At 52.4% G+C, this 18805-nt stretch overlaps 1 non-coding gene across 1 annotated transcript; it reads right to left on the reverse strand.

The window, feature by feature from the left end:
- Nucleotides 1-13095: 13095 nt before the first annotated feature.
- Nucleotides 13096-13250, reverse strand: LOC124608197. Its single transcript, XR_006978888.1, has one exon. It is a non-coding gene; the product is annotated as a 5.8S ribosomal RNA (ribosomal RNA).
- Nucleotides 13251-18805: the final 5555 nt, after the last annotated feature.

Here is an 18805-nt window from a genome sequence, read left to right on the forward strand (position 1 = left end):
TCCCTTCCTAAGTCTTCTCTGGGTATTTCGTCTATAAATTGATGCACGTTACTCCTCAGACTTGGCTGAGGAGTACAGCTTTTCTCTCTTCTAATCTTCGTCGTTTCGCTCAAATATCAATTTTGCAAATTTAGAAACCTGATCGACTAGTTGTTGAAATACATTAAATCTTTCTGGGCTTCTAAGGATCTCCATGAGCGGTGTGTTTCGCAATTCCCGTCTTGCCTCATTGGCAACTGGGTCGAATTCCGGGCATTCCAGAACTACGTGCTCGGGCGTCCCCACAGGAGCGCCACAGACACACTCAGGCGACCGCATACTGCCAATTCTATGTAAGTATGTAGGATAAGGGCCATGCCCGGATAAAAAGTGTTATTTTTAGATGTCTCATCTTAAGCCTCTCGCGGACACTGGGAAAGAAGTCGAAGACCCTTCTCCCAGTGTCGGAGGACTGCCACTGCTCTTGCCAGATATCTGTAATTTTTTCTCTAATCTGCTTGATATTATTCATGTGTTCTCCTATAAGTGCTGTTACTTTTTCGTATTCCCGTTTTTGGATCCAGTGTATAGCTGCGTGTTGCCTGATCATTAAATCCAGCGGGTGAAGTCCCATTATTACTTACAGAGCATCCGTTGGTGTGCTGAAGGCACCAACACACCGCATGATTACATTTCGCTGTATTCGTCTGATGACACGTGCTGGTTTCACCTGAGTGAGCCTGTGCGCCCACACGCTGGAACCATACCCCACAACTGGTATCAGTATACAATTATTGTACATTTTAGTTGCCCCGGGGGGCAAATGGAAACGTCTTTGAGCAATACTGATCAGTTTGTTGAATATTGTAAGGGATTTGCTAGCCAAATGGTCAATATGCGGAGCATAGCTCCACGCCTCATCCATGAGGACGCCCAAGTACCTTGCGGACCTAGATCTCGCAACTAATCTATTATCCAGCCGCACGACTGGATCACGGGCCAGCTTTCCTTTTAAAAGAATGTAATTTGATTTATGTGGTGCAACTTGTAGTTTTGACTTTTGGCACCATTGCATTAAGATCTCAGATGCTTGTACTGTTTTATTCTCTATTTCAGCACGACTATCTCCCTCGACCATGATGAAAAGATCGTCTGCATACGCCACCGCTCCCAGTACCGTGTCGTTCCCATCCAAAGTTGTCAGCAGGGGATCCATGTTTACATCCCAGAACACGGGGCCACACACAGAACCCTGCGGGCAGCCCTTTGAGATGTCTTTCAACATCACGGCACCAGGAGCCGTGATTCTCGCAACTCTTTTCCGACAGTAATCCTTCAGGCAACCGTATAGCGCCCCTGGGCACTCCATCTCCCTTAACTGGGAAAAGAGCGCCGGCCACCACAGGTTGTCGAAGGCGCCGGAAATATCCACCATGATGCCCAGGACATATTTCTTCGTGGACGAGTGCACAATACTTGCTACTTTATTTATGGCATCAGATGTAGACTTGCCCTTTCTGAACCCGTTTTGCAATTCACTCATACCACGAAGAAGCCTGTGGCTAGACAGTCTAGACATCAGAAGCTTTTCAAAGGTTTTGCCCAAAACGTCAAGTAAACAGATGGGCCTACAGGACTTTGCAAGTGTAGGGTCCTTATCTTGGCCCTTCTTTATTATGACTACTTCTGCTGCTTTCCAGCATGTTGGGAAGCTCCGCATTTCCAAACATCTGTTGTAAATTTTGGGAAGACTTGGTGCCAACTTTTGTGCTATGCACTGCAGTACTTCTGCCGGTATACCATCTGGCCCTGGGGCTTTCCGCCTTGCGAAGGATTTTATTGCTTGTACCACCTCCTCTTGCGAGAAGGGGTAGACTTGTAGATTATTATTGTATTCTATTTGGTCTTGCTGACGTATCTCCCTCTGCAGCTCAGTGTCCAAGTCAGGTCGGTCGTCCAGTAGGAGCACATGAAGTAACTCCTCGGCAGTTTGTCTCCAATCAATTGTCATGTCGTCAGTGTCTTCCTTTTTGATTGTGGAGAGCTGCATTGGGGAGTGTATTTTCTCCCTCACGATTTTGTATGGCATGCCCCAAGGGTCCAGGGTAAGATGTTCCTTTACGAAGTCCTCCCAACTCTGCTGTCTGTGTTGATTTAGGGTATCCTTAAAGACCCTCTTCTGTCTTCTATATATGGTAAGATGGAATTGTCTTTCTGCTTGGGCGAAAGCCCTTTGATAGTTCCTGCGTGCTCTACGCCTGAGCCTCGACAGCTCCGGAGTCCATGGCGCAGTCGCTTTCCGAATGAGACGTCTTTTCACTGGTATCGCTACGGCGATAGCCGTCTTTATAGAGGTAGTTAGGGCCTCGACTGCCTCTTCCACGTTAAATTCAATTCCGAGCTCTGGAGGATCGAACTCCGCCTCCAGAAGGCCCCAGTTGGCCCCAGTTGGCTCTCCCGTAATCATAACGCATTGTCCACTCTGCAGGCACCCGGTCCTCCTCCACAGATATTTCGAATTCAATGACATTGTGATCACTCGTAGTTATGCCGTCGTGTGTTTTCCAGTTCAGAATTTTGTTTGCAATGTCCATTGAGGTTAATGTGATGTCAATGAAAGATGCTGCCCCGGCTCGGCTCCTATAGGTTGGAGGGTTGCCGGGGAGATTCGCAACATTCAAATTGTGTTCCATGATTAAATCTTCTAGTTCGATTCCTCTGTGGTCTTGTACTGGGCTATGCTAGAGCGGCGATTTTGCATTTGCATCCATTGATATTATTATAGGCTTGTCTTGTAAGGTTCTTATTGCTGTCTGCAATTGTCCCAGGTAAGTGTCAATATCATGTCTGTACTGACAATACAAACTCATTAAATACAGACTGTGTCCTTTTAAATTTACTTCTACAACCGTAAGATGTGTAGTACATAATTGAGTAATTACAGTTGTTTTGATTAAATTACTTAATATTATGATTGACGTCATTGGTTGCTGGCCTGAGGCAATCACCTGTGCGTTAACAGGAAAGCCAGGGACCCTTCCCGAGACGGAGTATGGTTCTTGTATTAATAAAATGTCTACTTTATGTTCCTCTGTTAATCTTCTTAATTCGTGTAAGACTAACTGGCTTCTCATTGGATTTACCTGAAACACTCTAAAGTGCATCAGGATACCTTGTATGGAAATGGCTATTTGGCCAGGTTTGGGCAGGATCATAAGCGATCCTGCCGTACATCATTACCATGTCATTGTATATCTTCTTTAAGTCAAAAACCCTGCCCCTTCGAGCAAAAACTTTCGATACGAGTTCCTCTAGTTCTTTGAACTCAAGAGGTATGTTTACTGCAGCGAGCTGGATGCAATCTGCATCCTCCAGAGCAGGGAATGTTATCTTTCTTCCTCTGGGATGCCCGGTCCTCACCAGCTGCCTAAGAGCCACCGTCAAGATCGCTGGATCTTCTAATCGTGACAGTCTTAATGACTCCTCGCATATACCATATGTATTCCCAGGGGGACAGTTATTATAAGTCCTTTTTCTTACAGAGGTGTCTACATCTACTAGGTCTATTTTCTCTTTCACTTCGCCACCACTAGTTACTTCTACTTTCAAGGTTTCCAGTGCTACTTGTTCTACAGAGTCCTTTGACAAATTTTCTGTGCCACCACCAGTTACAGTTTTGTCTAGATACAAATTTGTTAGTGCTTCATATGTCTTCTCTGCAGAGTGTCCAGCAGCCGAGCCGGTGCCAGACGCCGATGTCCTCCCCCTTGAGGCCAGGAAGCCCCCGACCTGGCAGGAGAAGTCCGCCGCCCCGCCCGACCCCGCCGCCGCGACCGAGACCCCCCTCCTGTCGGCCAGAAAGGACCCGACCTGGCAGGAGAAGTCTACCATCTCCGGCTGCACCACAGGAACTGGAACATAGTAAGAATCGTTGATTTCGTCATCTTCATCCAAAGATGATTGCGATCTCCACCTTCTCCATGTCTCTGCATCCCGTGCTACTTTGCTAGGTGACTTCCGTTTCTGGACTTTTCGGCTAGTCGCCATAGTCAGTCCTTTGAATCAATCTTTGGAGTAACAACTTGTAGGTCATACACTCCCGTCCTGGGGAGTGACAGATCCTCTTTCTGTACCTACAGGGGATGCATATTTCTCGTTTATCACAGGATTTTTTATCATGGCCATCTTCCCCACATTTTCCACAAACTGAGTTCTGAAAATTTCAGTATTTAGCCACATGGCCATAATCCTGGCATTTTGTGCATTTTGCCAGTGCTGTATAGTCTTTAACTGATATCGCTGTGTATCCTATATATAATTTGTTTGTTTTGACTATCATTTTTCTGAGATCAGGTGCCACCTCTACGGCATGATGCACCGTGGGTTGATCCCGTGGCCCTGTTTTGAATCGTAACTTAAATTTCTCAATAAATTCTTCTTTTGTCATCATTTCCTCAAAATTTTGTTCATATGCACAATTGATGACGTCGTCCTGCGACATGTACGTCGGGACGTCGTACATCATCATTAGTGGTCTTCGTTTCTTTGGTTTCTCACAAACAAAGGAGTCATTTAATTTTTTGTTTGCTAGTAATTTGTCACAGTCCTCAGTTGAGGCTAATTCGACTATTAATATGTTTTTGGTCGTTCTGACATGGTTAATTTTGATTTTATCTGTTCTTGGATTAATACTTTTCTCAAACTGCTCTTTGGCCTTCTTAACGTCTTCGCCTTTTTTCGGTTTGACAAAGATGGTTGGTACAGTTTTCTTGATGTTCTGCCTTATTGTCTCTTGAACTGTCTTTTTAGGTTGAGCCGCTGCTGCTACTGCAGCATACGACCTTTGCGGTTTCTGTAATTCATTGCGGAGCCGCTCATTTTCGGCTTTCACTTCCGCGTACTGTCCTTCTAATTTAGCATGGGCAAGAGTCCAGTTTGCTATATCCTCTTTCAAAGCCCTAATCTGATCGGCATTTATTTTTCCATGCCTGACACTCCGATCTAATAATCGGAGGAAGGAGGCATGCCTCTCCATAACTGACTGATTTAAGCTTCTCTCATCAATAGGAGCATCATGCTCCGAAAGCGCCGATTCACTCTCCGGTTGTTCAGCCATATTTGCCAAGAAGAGTGAAAAAATTGGGGCCCGTCTGTTTCCCCTGACCGGCACCTCTAGCATGGGGGGGGGCTAATGGCAGCTCGCCCACCGGTCCCGCCCCTGGACCTAGGGCACAAGAGAGCTGCTAGGTTGAGCGTGCCGTTTCCAACACACTCGTCCTCTTCGACGGCCTTGCCATCGCAGTTTTCATCCCTCCCTCCCTGGCAAGTGCCCCCCGCACTCCGGGAAGGCGGATTCACCTTCCGTCCTTCGCCCCTTACTAGGCCGAGCTCCCACTCAAGGCCAAGGACCCGGCCCTACTCAGGTGCCGGGTCGGTCACCCAGACTTTCAGGGGTCTGGACCCAGCTAACCTAGCCGGGGACATGTCACCACACCCCGGCTTGGCAGATCATGTCTCGGAAATCCAGAGACACGGCGAAGGACACTTGACGGCTCAGGCCGGAGTCCCACCCTGGCGAGCAAGACCGTCGGAATCAGTGCGCAAGATGTTCGGCGCACTGTGTTTTGGGAACAGGTGTTTTGTCCCCTTTGACGCAGCACCCCCTGCGCCATGCACCCTTTGCTTTCGCCTTGGGTTGGGGGACTTTTAACGTCGTCCAGGACGTGAGGAACTGCGGCAGCAGGACCGCAGGGTTCCGGGATCGTCGTGAGACTTACCCTCATACCCTCGCCCAGCCACCGCGCTCAACTCAGGGGAGACAGTTGTTGAGTCTCCCGTAACGCAGCTTCCCCTGCGCCATGCACCCTTTGCTTTCGCTTGGGTTGGGGGCATTTAACGTCCTGCCAGGACGGGAGTCTTACGTCCTACCTTGACACACGACAACCCACACCTATCGACACAGCCCGGAAGGTGTTAAAGGAGTCAGTCCGGGTCTTATCCGTGGAGTTTTACATCAACGAGACGGTGCGGCACTCAAACCCGAGTTACGTTCCCCGGAGGGTCTCCACACGTACTTGGGGATCATGACCGACCATGTCTCACCCACCGCTTTTGATAATTCATGGTGGGCCAGTGCGGACCAGTGTGGGTTGCACCCAGTTAAGGGCTAGCCTTTTAACGTCATGCATGGACGGCCCTTCCCGTGTTAGCTTCGCCCCATCCAAGGGGGGTACTGAGAGCCAGGGCCACGTCAAGGCCACGGGATAGAACATTACGGTCCCCGCCCCACTCAGGTTCCTCTGAGCCCCGCTGAAGACAAAATTTCAGGGAATCAGAGGGTCTCCTGGCGGTTTTAACCCAGTTATCGGGAGGCAACACACCTCCCCTGGGTGGCGCCACGCAGACCGCTTTCCCAGCGAGATAGGGACAGCGGGAATCTCGTTAATCCATTCATGCGCATCACTAATTAGATGACGAGGCATTTGGCTATATTTGCCGTCTTTATTCACAAGCAGTGAATAATACATAAGTGAGAACCCTTACAGTGGGTATACAAGATGTCACACAATACACATAAATATAAATATATAAAAGGAAAACACACTTAAGTATAGACACTAACTAGGACAAAGAGGGGGATTATGCCTGAGAGAGCCAGGCAACAGCTAAGGGGTTGAACACACCCTAACCAACGCCGGTGCGGGGCATCGTGCGGCGGCGAGGCGCAGTCATGGTGTCGAAACGCCGCGCCGCCATAATGCTGCCCAGAAGAACTCGTGTGGCTATAGTTGAAAGGTGGCCCTTTACCACGCCCACCTCCTGCAGTGCTCTGGCAGAAGCTGGGGACCAGACCCCACGCCAGTTGATGGTCGCCGACGTGGTGGTGATGTCCTGGGCCGCCGGGAAGAGCTTGCGCACCTCCTCATGGACAGCCTGCCTGTCGTAGGCCGCAATCTTTTCACGATGACATCGATCGAGGTCGAGGGTGTCACCGACCACCTGTGCGTCGATGATGACTGCCGCTCCTTCACGGGCTGCCACGATATCCGGCTTTCTTAATCCTTCAGTTGTACGAAGGTGAGGCTCCTCCAAAACGCTGAAGCCCCTTTGGCGTAGGCCTCGCGCCAGATAAGACGCCACTGCGTCGTGTCTGGCAATGCGAGCCCCATCGCTCCTCCTACATTGCTGGATAACGTGGTTAGCCGTCTCCGTCGCGTTGCAGCCACCACGACACCTGGTGTCACCCTCCCTGCCACGCAGGAGTCGTGCCTTGGTGGGCAATGCATTAATCCTGGCACGTAGACAGGAGATAAAATCACAGCCTGTGACGAACTGCCGAGTGGTGGATACCCAGCAGTGCTGCCCGGGTGTTTGGGCAGACTTACGTAATGCAGAGCCATCGACTGAGGAGTGGAGGCGCTCGGCCCAACACCGGCCCAGTTGGTAACTGGACTTAATCACGTCCCCACGCCATTGCAAGGCGTTGTCCAGTTGGCAAATTTCACGTCGCAGCAAGTCCTGGGAAGAATCGTCCACAGCTACACCCAAACCCTGCATCTTCGCCAGCCTCCTCCTTCGAAGAAGTGGACCAAGCCAGCGGGCTGATGGAACCCCCAAGCCCCCATGAGTTATTGGGGCATGGAAGTATCCAACAGGTGCATCTGCTGGGAGACGCAGCCAAGTTCGAACAGCTGCCCGCACACAGACATCCAGGGATGAGAGGGCCCCCAGACGAGTTCTCCCCAAGGCCAGACAATGGTAAATACCCGGGAGGATTATGGACCGAAGGGAATACAGTCTCTGCTGAGGCTTTAGTGGAGCACGCTTAATGATGTCAAGCTGCTTCTCGACCTCCCGCCGAGGATGGAAAAAACTTCGTCCGCCGGTGGTGAATTGCAGTCCCAAATACTTAAATGTATCTTCCATCGCCAGTGCTGGAATGTTTTGGACACCAGCACGAAAGATGACTGTCTCGTCGACCTTGGTCTTCTTCTCCCGGCCTGATGACACCAGGGCGAGAGAGAAGCACTTTCGTGGGTTGATCTCAAGCCCAAGATCACCCAGGGCCGACGTGGCGATGGTAAGAAGTTCCTGCAATCCATCACGAGTCTCGGCGAACAGCAGGAGGTCGTCGGCGAATGCAGCAGCATTTACTCGCCGTCCGAGAATGCGTGCCCCAACATGCTCAGGGAGACGGGATAAGAGGATATCTACTGCCATGTTAAAAAGGATGGGGGACAGAGGGTCACCCTGCCGAACACCCCTCGAAGGCCGCACCAGATCGGACGACTTCCCACCAGCGCAGATAACCGTCGATCCCGCCCCATAGCACCCCTGGATGTAGTCAACGAACTCGACCGGCAGGCCATGGGCCCTCAGCACAGGGCCAAGGGCCCCATGAGCAAGCGAGTCGAAGGCCTTTGACACATCCAGGGACGCCAAGTACAGCGAACCGGCGGCCCTCCGCGCCTGAGTCATCGCCAGATCCAGGATAAAGGTGTTATGAAGCATCCCATCCTGAGGGATGAAAGCCCGCTGACGACCATCCAAAGTGCAGAAGCGCATAAGGTGGCCCACCAGAACCTTGTGGAAGGCTCTGGTTAGCACCGAGCACACTGTAATCGGACGGAAGTCAGCAGGGGATGCTGCGGCGGTCTTCTTGGGGAGCAGGGTGGTCCTGGCCTGAAGGAGACGGGATGGAAGGGAACGGGAAAGGAGAAGGATATTCAGGATTTTAAGGAAAACCTCCCGGGGAAGGCGACGCAATTGGGCCGGTGTAAGACCATCTGGGCCTGCAGCGGAGCTTCGAGGTGGTAGGGCAGTAGCCGCTTCTTCCGCAGTGATGGGAGCCCACAGTTCGTGGAAGGGTACCATCTTTGAGAATGGCAACAGCCTGTCGGACAGGCCCTCACCCCGGGGAGGCCGAGACCTGACACGAGGTGGGGCAAAAAGGTCTGTCCAATACTCAATCAGCCCCGGGATGGACGGGGGCTGATGCAGAAGAGTGCCCTCAAGGAGCCCGTTGATACAACGTGCCGGATTTTTCTTGAAGGCACGCTGGACCACTGCATATTCCCACCTTCGTCGAGCACGCTTCCGCTCTGGAGGCTGTTGGATCCGTATGTTTGCAGCTTGATGGACAGCTGGTTCCATGCTCCCTAACTCATCCAAAGCAGGTAGCAACATTGCTCGGATAGTATCCCGGCTAGTGGTAGGACCAAGAGCCAGAAGAGCGTCAAGAGAGCGAAATCGGCGGCCCGATGGAGGGAGTTCAGAAACAAAGGACCAGATGGCAAGGTCAACGCTATCCCCCTGAGGTGGAACGTGTGATACAGGGGATCCGTCACCAGGCTCAGCCGCAGCATCATGAGAACCATGAGCACTACTGGGGAGCTCGGCGACAAACCTTGCCACCATGTCCCGATAGGACTTCGCCCTACGCTGGCACTTGATGGACTCCAGCGTTCGAGCAGGAAAGGCCTTGGCGAGCTCCTGGTTAAAGAACTTGCAACCGTGGATGGTCAGGGTTGCTTCGGCATGGGCCAAACGCAAGAGTTCTTCTTCAGACCACCTGGCCTTCTTCCTCACCGTCTGTATCTCCGCGTTGACTGCAGATGGATGAGCATGGCGCCGGTGAACACCGAGCCCAGTCTTGGTGGAAAAAGACCGTGAGCAATCAGGGCGGACAATGGGGAGCGGCGCTCGACCCGCATCGGTTGGCCGGCTGGGTGGCTCATCAGCTGGCACAGGCGCTCCAGTGGGAGGCCTGGTACCACGTTTACTTCTTGTTGTTGGGACAGCTGGAGCAAAGGCACGAGGGGAGGCAACCCCCATGCCCTACACACACCCTGCTCTGTCGGTCGAGGAACTTTGGGAGACTTATGCCAAGGCATAACCTTCCTCAGAACCTCTCACGACCCCCGTCACGTGAAGGCCAGAGCTAGGATTTCCCACCGAGAGGCTAAGCGAACCATCATCCAACCAACACCACTAGGATGCTAAGGAGTGGACCGAGAGGATCCGTATATGACGCATCATGTGAGCATTTGGAGAGTCATAGTTACTCCCGCCGTTTACCCACGCTTGCTTGAATTTCTTCACGTTGACATTCAGAGCACTGGGCAGAAATCACATCGCGTCAACACCCGCTAGGGCCATCGCAATGCTTTGTTTTAATTAGACAGTCAGATTCGCCCAGTCCGTGCCAGTTCTGAGTTGATCGTTGAATGGCGGCCGAAGAGAATCCACGCACCCGCGCGCCCCCGGAGGAGCACGCTAAGGCGGACGCGGCCTCGCAGCAAGGAAGATCCGTGGGAGGCCAAGGCATGGGACCGAGCTCGGATCCTGCACGCAGGTTGAAGCACCGGGGCGCGAACGCCGCGCAGGCGCGCGCATCCTGCACCGCCGGCCAGCACGAGGCCAACCAACGGCGAGAGCAGACCACGCCCGCGCTAAACGCCCGCACTTACCGGCACCCCTACGGCACTCACCTCGCCCAGGCCCGGCACGTTAGCGCTGACCCACTTCCCGACCAAGCCCGACACGCCCCGATCCTCAGAGCCAATCCTTATCCCGAAGTTACGGATCCAATTTGCCGACTTCCCTTACCTACATTATTCTATCGACAAGAGGCTCTTCACCTTGGAGACCTGCTGCGGATATGGGTACGAACCGGCGCGACACCTCCACGTGGCCCTCTCCTGGATTTTCAAGGTCCGAGGGGAAGATCGGGACACCGCCGCAACTGCAGTGCTCTTCGCGTTCCAAACCCTATCTCCCTGCTAGAGGATTCCAGGCAACTCGAACGCTCATACAGAAAAGAAAACTCTTCCCCGATCTCCCGACGGCGTCTCCGGGTCCTTTTGGGTTACCCCGACAAGCATCTCTAAAAGAGGGGCCCGACTTGTATCGGTTCCGCTGCCGGGTTCCGGAGTAGGAACCGGATTCCCTTTCGCCCAATGGGGGCCAGCACAAAGTGCATCATGCTATGACGGCCCCCATCAACATCGGATTTCTCCTAGGGCTTAGGATCGACTGACTCGTGTGCAACGGCTGTTCACACGAAACCCTTCTCCGCGTCAGCCCTCCAGGACCTCGCTGGAGTATTTGCTACTACCACCAAGATCTGCACCGACGGCGGCTCCAGGCAGGCTCACGCCCAGACCCTTCTGCGCCCACCGCCGCGACCATCCTACTCGTCAGGGCTTCGCGGCCGGCCGCAAGGACCGGCCATGACTGCCAGACTGACGGCCGAGAATAGGCACGACGCTTCAGCGCCATCCATTTTCAGGGCTAGTTGCTTCGGCAGGTGAGTTGTTACACACTCCTTAGCGGATTCCGACTTCCATGGCCACCGTCCTGCTGTCTTAAGCAACCAACGCCTTTCATGGTTTCCCATGAGCGTCGAGTCGGGCGCCTTAACTCGGCGTTTGGTTCATCCCACAGCGCCAGTTCTGCTTACCAAAAGTGGCCCACTTGGCACTCCGATCCGAGTCGTTTGCTCGCGGCTTCAGCATATCAAGCAAGCCGGAGATCTCACCCATTTAAAGTTTGAGAATAGGTTGAGGTCGTTTCGGCCCCAAGGCCTCTAATCATTCGCTTTACCGGATGAGACTCGTATGAGCACCAGCTATCCTGAGGGAAACTTCGGAGGGAACCAGCTACTAGATGGTTCGATTAGTCTTTCGCCCCTATACCCAGCTCCGACGATCGATTTGCACGTCAGAATCGCTACGGACCTCCATCAGGGTTTCCCCTGACTTCGTCCTGGCCAGGCATAGTTCACCATCTTTCAGGTCCCAACGTGTACGCTCTAGGTGCGCCTCACCTCGCAATGAGGACGAGACGCCCCGGGAGTGCGGAGGCCGCCGCCCCGTGAAGGGCGGGGAAGCCCCATCCTCCCTCGGCCCGCACAAGGCGAGACCTTCACTTTCATTACGCCTTTAGGTTTCGTACAGCCCAACGACTCGCGCACATGTTAGACTCCTTGGTCCGTGTTTCAAAACGGGTCGTGAAATTGTCCAAAGCTGAAGCGCCGCTGACGGGAGCGATTATTCCGCCTGAGAGCATCCCGAGCCAACAGCGGCGCGGGTCCGGGGCTGGGCCAGGTAGGTCCGTCATCCGGGAAGAACCGCGCGCGCTTGCCGGGAGCCCGAGCGCCCAAAGGGGCGAATCGACTCCTCCAGATACACCGCCGGGCAGCCAGCCAGGACACCGGGCCTCTGCCCAACAGACGCGAACCGAGGCCCGTGGAAGGACAGGCTGCGCACCCGGGCCGTAGGCCGGCACCCAGCGGGTCGCGACGTCCTACTAGGGGAGAAGTGCGGCCCACCACACACCGGAACGGGCCCACCCCGCGGCGAGTGGAAAGGCAACCGGACACGACCCCGCCGCGGATTGCTCCGCGCGGGCGGCCGGCCCCATCTGCCGAGTGCGGAGGGCAGTGGCCGGATGGGCGTGAATCTCACCCGTTCGACCTTTCGGACTTCTCACGTTTACCCCAGAACGGTTTCACGTACTTTTGAACTCTCTCTTCAAAGTTCTTTTCAACTTTCCCTCACGGTACTTGTTCGCTATCGGTCTCGTGGTCATATTAAGTCTCAGATGGAGTTTACCACCCACTTGGAGCTGCACTCTCAAGCAACCCGACTCGAAGGAGTGGTCCCGCCGACGCTCGCACCGGCCGCTACAGGCCTGGCACCCTCTACGGGCCGTGGCCTCATTCAAGTTGGACTTGGGCTCGGCGCGAGGCGTCGGGGTAGTGGACCCTCCGAAACACCACATGCCACGACAGGCGGCAGCCTGCGGGGTTCGGTGCTGGACTCTTCCCTGTTCGCTCGCCGCTACTGGGGGAATCCTTGTTAGTTTCTTTTCCTCCGCTTAGTAATATGCTTAAATTCAGCGGGTAGTCTCGCCTACTCTGAGGTCGTTGTACGAGGTGTCTCACGCCACACCGCCAGCCGGCTATGCACGCTACCGAGTAAGTACCGGTATGCGAACCGCCAGGCGACGGGCGCGCATCGCACGTTTAAGGAGACGCGGTCGGCCCCACAGGCGGCCGCGACACTCGCAGGTCTGCGAAGCGGGGCAAACGCCGCGCGCTTCAGTATACGTAGCCGACCCTCAGCCAGACGTGGCCCGGGAACGGAATCCATGGACCGCAATGTGCGTTCGAAATGTCGATGTTCATGTGTCCTGCTGTTCACATGTCGACGCGCAATTTGCTGCGTTCTTCATCGACCCACGAGCCGAGTGATCCACCGTCCTGGGTGATGTTTTCTTAGTTTCCACTGTCTCTTTCAAGACAGTTGCATAGGCGGGACTGAGACGTGTGGCGGCCCCTGTTCCAAGCGTTCTGTGTCCAACGGCCTCACGGCCGATGGGCGTCGTACGGCTCCACACCGGAGCGGACAGGCAGTCGGGCGAAAGTCATTCAAAACCGGCGCCAGGCGCCAGGTGCCGCAGGCCAGCTGCTCCAGCGCTTCAGCGCTCGTACCACACAACATTGCCGTTAGTTTTGAGAAGCACGCGTGGTTCCGCACGCGGCGCACGGCTACTGCGAGCCGTACAGGTAGCGTGTTGCGCGACACGACACGCACATCGAAAGACATGCAGTCTAGTCGGTAATGATCCTTCCGCAGGTTCACCTACGGAAACCTTGTTACGACTTTTACTTCCTCTAAATGATCAAGTTTGGTCATCTTTCCGGTAGCATCGGCAACGACAGAGTCAATGCCGTGTACCAGTCCGAAGACCTCACTAAATCATTCAATCGGTAGTAGCGACGGGCGGTGTGTACAAAGGGCAGGGACGTAATCAACGCGAGCTTATGACTCGCGCTTACTGGGAATTCCTCGTTCATGGGGAACAATTGCAAGCCCCAATCCCTAGCACCAAGGAGGTTCAGCGGGTTACCCCGACCTTTCGGCCTAGGAAGACACTCTGATTCCTTCAGTGTAGCGCGCGTGCCGCCCAGAACATCTAAGGGCATCACAGACCTGTTATTGCTCAATCTCGTGCGGCTAGAAGCCGCCTGTCCCTCTAAGAAGAAAAGTAATCGCTGACAGCACGAAGGATGTCACGCGACTAGTTAGCAGGCTAGAGTCTCGTTCGTTATCGGAATTAACCAGACAAATCGCTCCACCAACTAAGAACGGCCATGCACCACCACCCACCGAATCAAGAAAGAGCTATCAATCTGTCAATCCTTCCGGTGTCCGGGCCTGGTGAGGTTTCCCGTGTTGCGTCAAATTAAGCCACAGGCTCCACTCCTGGTGGTGCCCTTCCATCAATTCCTTTAAGTTTCAGCTTTGCAACCATACTTCCCCCCGGAACCCAAAAGCTTTGGTTTCCCGGAGGCTGCCCGCCGAGTCATCGGAGGAACTGCGGCGGATCGCTGGCTGGCATCGTTTATGGTTAGAACTAGGGCGGTATCTGATCGCCTTCGAACCTCTAACTTTCGTTCTTGATTAATGAAAACATACTTGGCAAATGCTTTCGCTTCTGTTCGTCTTGCGACGATCCAAGAATTTCACCTCTAACGTCGCAATACGAATGCCCCCGCCTGTCCCTATTAATCATTACCTCGGGTTCCGAAAACCAACAAAATAGAACCGAGGTCCTATTCCATTATTCCATGCACACAGTATTCAGGCGGGCTTGCCTGCTTTAAGCACTCTAATTTGTTCAAAGTAAACGTTCCGGCCAATCGAGACACTCACTCAAGAGCACCCTGGTAGGATTGCAACGGGGTCCGCCTCGGGACGCACGAGCACGCACGAGGCGGATCGCACGCCTTCGGCTCGCCCCACCGGCAGGACGTCCCACGATACATGCCAGTTAAACACCGACGGGCGGTGAACCAACAGCGTGGGACACAAATCCAACTACGAGCTTTTTAACCGCAACAACTTTAATATACTCTATTGGAGCTGGAATTACCGTGGCTGCTGGCACCAGACTTGCCCTCCAATAGATACTCGTTAAAGGATTTAAAGTGTACTCATTCCGATTACGGGGCCTCGGATGAGTCCCGTATCGTTATTTTTCGTCACTACCTCCCCGTGCCGGGAGTGGGTAATTTGCGCGCCTGCTGCCTTCCTTGGATGTGGTAGCCGTTTCTCAGGCTCCCTCTCCGGAATCGAACCCTGACTCCCCGTTACCCGTTACAACCATGGTAGGCGCAGAACCTACCATCGACAGTTGATAAGGCAGACATTTGAAAGATGTGTCGCCGGTACGAGGACCGTGCGATCAGCCCAAAGTTATTCAGAGTCACCAAGGCAAACGGACCGGCCGAGCCGACCGATTGGTTTTGATCTAATAAAAGCGTCCCTTCCATCTCTTGTCGGGACTCTGTTTTTTTTTTTTTTTTTTTAAAAAAAACTTTATTTTCCATATCGTATTATTTATACAGTGTAGCCCACTGCCTTAATTGATTAGTGGGCCGAAGATCTCATACATTTATACAATACAATTGCAGCTTTCTAAATATAAGTTAGTACTTAGTTAGTAGCAAATAGCAAAGTACATTGGAAACTACAATGGGCAGTTAGTATGTTAATAATGGACTATATGTGACCTAACTAAACTAACTATGTACTAGTCACTAAGCCTGCAGCGTTACAAAGGTGTCAGCTAATAGTATAAACCTACTATTAGTCCTTGCCCATTGAGCTAACCCCAATGGGCGTGCCCCTGACACTGGGCAGGCCATGGAGTTGGTCGCTGCAGGTTCCTAAAAGTATCTATAAACTAAGTTCTACAACTACAATTAACCTAATGTCACAGTTGGGTGCGTTGTCTGGATCGGTGGGGTTGCTCCCCATTCCCCCTAATCCCGGGGCTCGGCGGATTCTAGACTGAAGAGTCGACCTTTCCGTGCCCGGGCGGATTGGGAATAAGGTGCTGTCTTGATCAGTGATTTAATAGATTCCTAATCATGTGTTAGTGTGGTTCATTCAGGTAGTCCTTTAAGACTTTTTGTGAAACCGCGTTAGCCAGTTTGTTAATGGTCCGAAAGGTGTCTTGATGTCTTAGCAGTCTATATGTGTTATTATGAGGTAGTTGTTCGCGTAACTCTGAGGCCACATCATTGAAGAGTGGGCACTCGTAGACCACATGGTCAGGAGTGCCTTCCGGAGCACCACAGTCACACGTAGGTGTCGCCTTTTTCCCAAATCGACATAGATATGTCGAATAGGGTCCATGTCCAGTGAGAAAATGGATGAGTCCCCTGGTTGGTTCAAAATAAGTCATTTCTATTCTTTCCCTGACGTCTGGCAGTAATTCGAAGGTCCTACGTCCTGTTTCTTCACTTGCCCATTAAAGTTGCCATAGCTGTTCCCCTTTTAATCTGATCTCAACTTTGTTGTCGGTCCTACTCCATAGAATTTCCTCTATCTTGTCCAAGTTCCCCTTTTTTGCCCAGTACCAGGCGGCCTGCTCCCGAATTTTGATATCTAGTGGGCAGAGTCCCATTATGACTAACAGGGCTCCTCCTGGTGTAGTCCTACAAGCCCCCATTGATCTCATAACCATATTCCTCTGCACTCTTCTCACTGTCGTGGCACGCACCAACCTCGTGAGCCTGTGTGCCCAGACTCCTGAACCGTAACCCACTATGGAGGTGAGTATGCTGTTATGATATAGTTTGATGAGATGTGGTGGAAGGTGGAAGCGTTTGTGTCCAATGGAGATGAGGTTATTGAGTACTTGTAAAGCTCTTTGTGTTACGGTTTCAATGTGTCTGCCAAATGACCACTTCTCATCAATGATGATACCCAGGTACCGAGTCTCTCGTCGCCTAAGAACAGGTAAGCCCTCTATCCTGACAGTTGGATTTCTTACTAGCTGTCCCTTTAGAAGGAGGTACGATGATTTAGTCGGTGAAATTGTCATTTTAGTATTCTGGCACCGATGTTGTAATGTTTGTATTGCTCGTTCTATCTTAGGCTCAATGTCTTCTCGGCTTCGACCGCCAACCAGTAGAAGGAGGTCATCTGCGTAGGCTATCACCTCCAGCACTTCATTAGTTTGCTGTAATTTATCCAATAAAGGTTCCATGTGGATGTCCCAGAACAGGGGACCTAGCACGCAGCCCTGGGGACATCCCTTCGTGATTGTTTTTCTTACCCTTGTGCTGGGGGATGATAACCAGACCTCCCGGTCCTCACAATAGCTCCTCAGACACCCATATAGCGGCCCTGGACACTCCTTCTCCCGTAAACAGGAGAAGAGCGAAGGCCACCACAGGTTGTCGAAGGCGCCACTTATGTCCACCATGATGCCGACAACGTACTTGTACGGGGTAGAGCCACAGACCTCAGCCGCCAGGGCGATTGCATCAGATGCCGAACGCCCCGGCCTAAAGCCGAATTGCCTGCTGCTCATCCCGCACAGCACTCGGTGCGCAGCCAGTCTGTCAGCTACCAGTCTCTCCAGAACCTTCCCAAGCAGATCAAGCAGGCAGATTGGCCGGTACGATTTTGTTTCTGCTGGGTCTTTATCGGCTCCTTTTTTGATGATAACTACATTTGCCCTTTTCCAAATTTGAGGGAACTTTTGCTGCCTCAGACATTCGTTGTATAGGTAAGTTAGAGGGGCGACTATCTGGGGAGCCAGGAATTGCACCACCTCCGCCACAATGCCATCCGGCCCGGGAGCTTTCCCTATCTTCAGGGTTTTTATGTGGGCAGCTACCTCCTCTTCAGAGAATGGGTAGACTGCCGTATCATTTCCATATATATTGCTTCTATAGTGCTCTCGCAGCTGCCGTTGTTCATTTGTCTCTCCCTCCGCTGTATCATCAGGCAGCAGGGACTGGAGAAGAACCTCGGCAGTTTCCTGCCAAGATTCTGTCATCCAGTCCCCACACCTGACGGTTGAGAGCTCCATCGGAGAGCGGATTTTTTCTCAGACAAGCTTGTAGGGAATTCCCCAAGGATCGAGAGCAAGTTGGTTTAGAACAAAGTGTTCCCAACTTTTGGATCGTACTTCTCGTAAGTGTTTGTGGAAATTTTCTTTTGCTTCTCGGTACAGTTGCAGCCATCTTTGTCTCTCAAGCCAGACGACACTGCGCTGGTAGTACCTCCTGAGCCTTCTGACAGACCGACGCATCTCCTCCAATTCGGCTGACCATGGTGACGGAGAGGCTGCTAGCCTTCACTGTTCGAGTTATTGCTGTAGTCAGTTCTTCAGCTCTTTTGTCAATGTCGATGTCCAAAAGTCCGTCACCTTCTGGTAGTGCAGGAATGTCGCACTCCCTGGCAAGTTTCTCCCAGTCGGCTCTTTTATAGTTATATTGCACCTCCCACACCATGGCCCAGCGACTCTCCCTGTTTCCCACACTGAAAGAGATAAGATTATGGTCACTGGTGGTAGCATTCTCTATCACTTCCCACTGCTGAATTAGGGGCACCGTGTTGGGCGTAGCCAGGGTCACGTCAATGTTTGTGCCCTGGCCACCTCCCACCACATAAGTCGGAGGATTTCCAGGTCTATTTACTACCACCAGCTGCAAGGCCATAATAGCCTCCTCTGCCTTCTCTCCATTTGAGTCCCTGGTGCCGCTGTACCATAGGGGGGATTTAGCATTTATATCGGCAGTTATAATTACTTTTCACCCCCGCAACGCGGTGATGACTGTGGTAAGATGTGCTAAATGTATTTCGATTTCGTCAGCATACTGAAAATACATATTGATAAGGACGATGGTGCCAGATGGAGTTTGCAGCTCCACGACGTTGCAGTGGCTGGATGAGAATTGTGTGAGAACTATGGCTCTCATAATTCTATTAGTTATAATTATTGCCGATTTTGGGTTTTC

This window comes from Schistocerca americana, chromosome 3 (genome assembly GCF_021461395.2).
Source record: "Schistocerca americana isolate TAMUIC-IGC-003095 chromosome 3, iqSchAmer2.1, whole genome shotgun sequence".
NCBI classification, from domain to species: domain Eukaryota; kingdom Metazoa; phylum Arthropoda; class Insecta; order Orthoptera; family Acrididae; genus Schistocerca; species Schistocerca americana.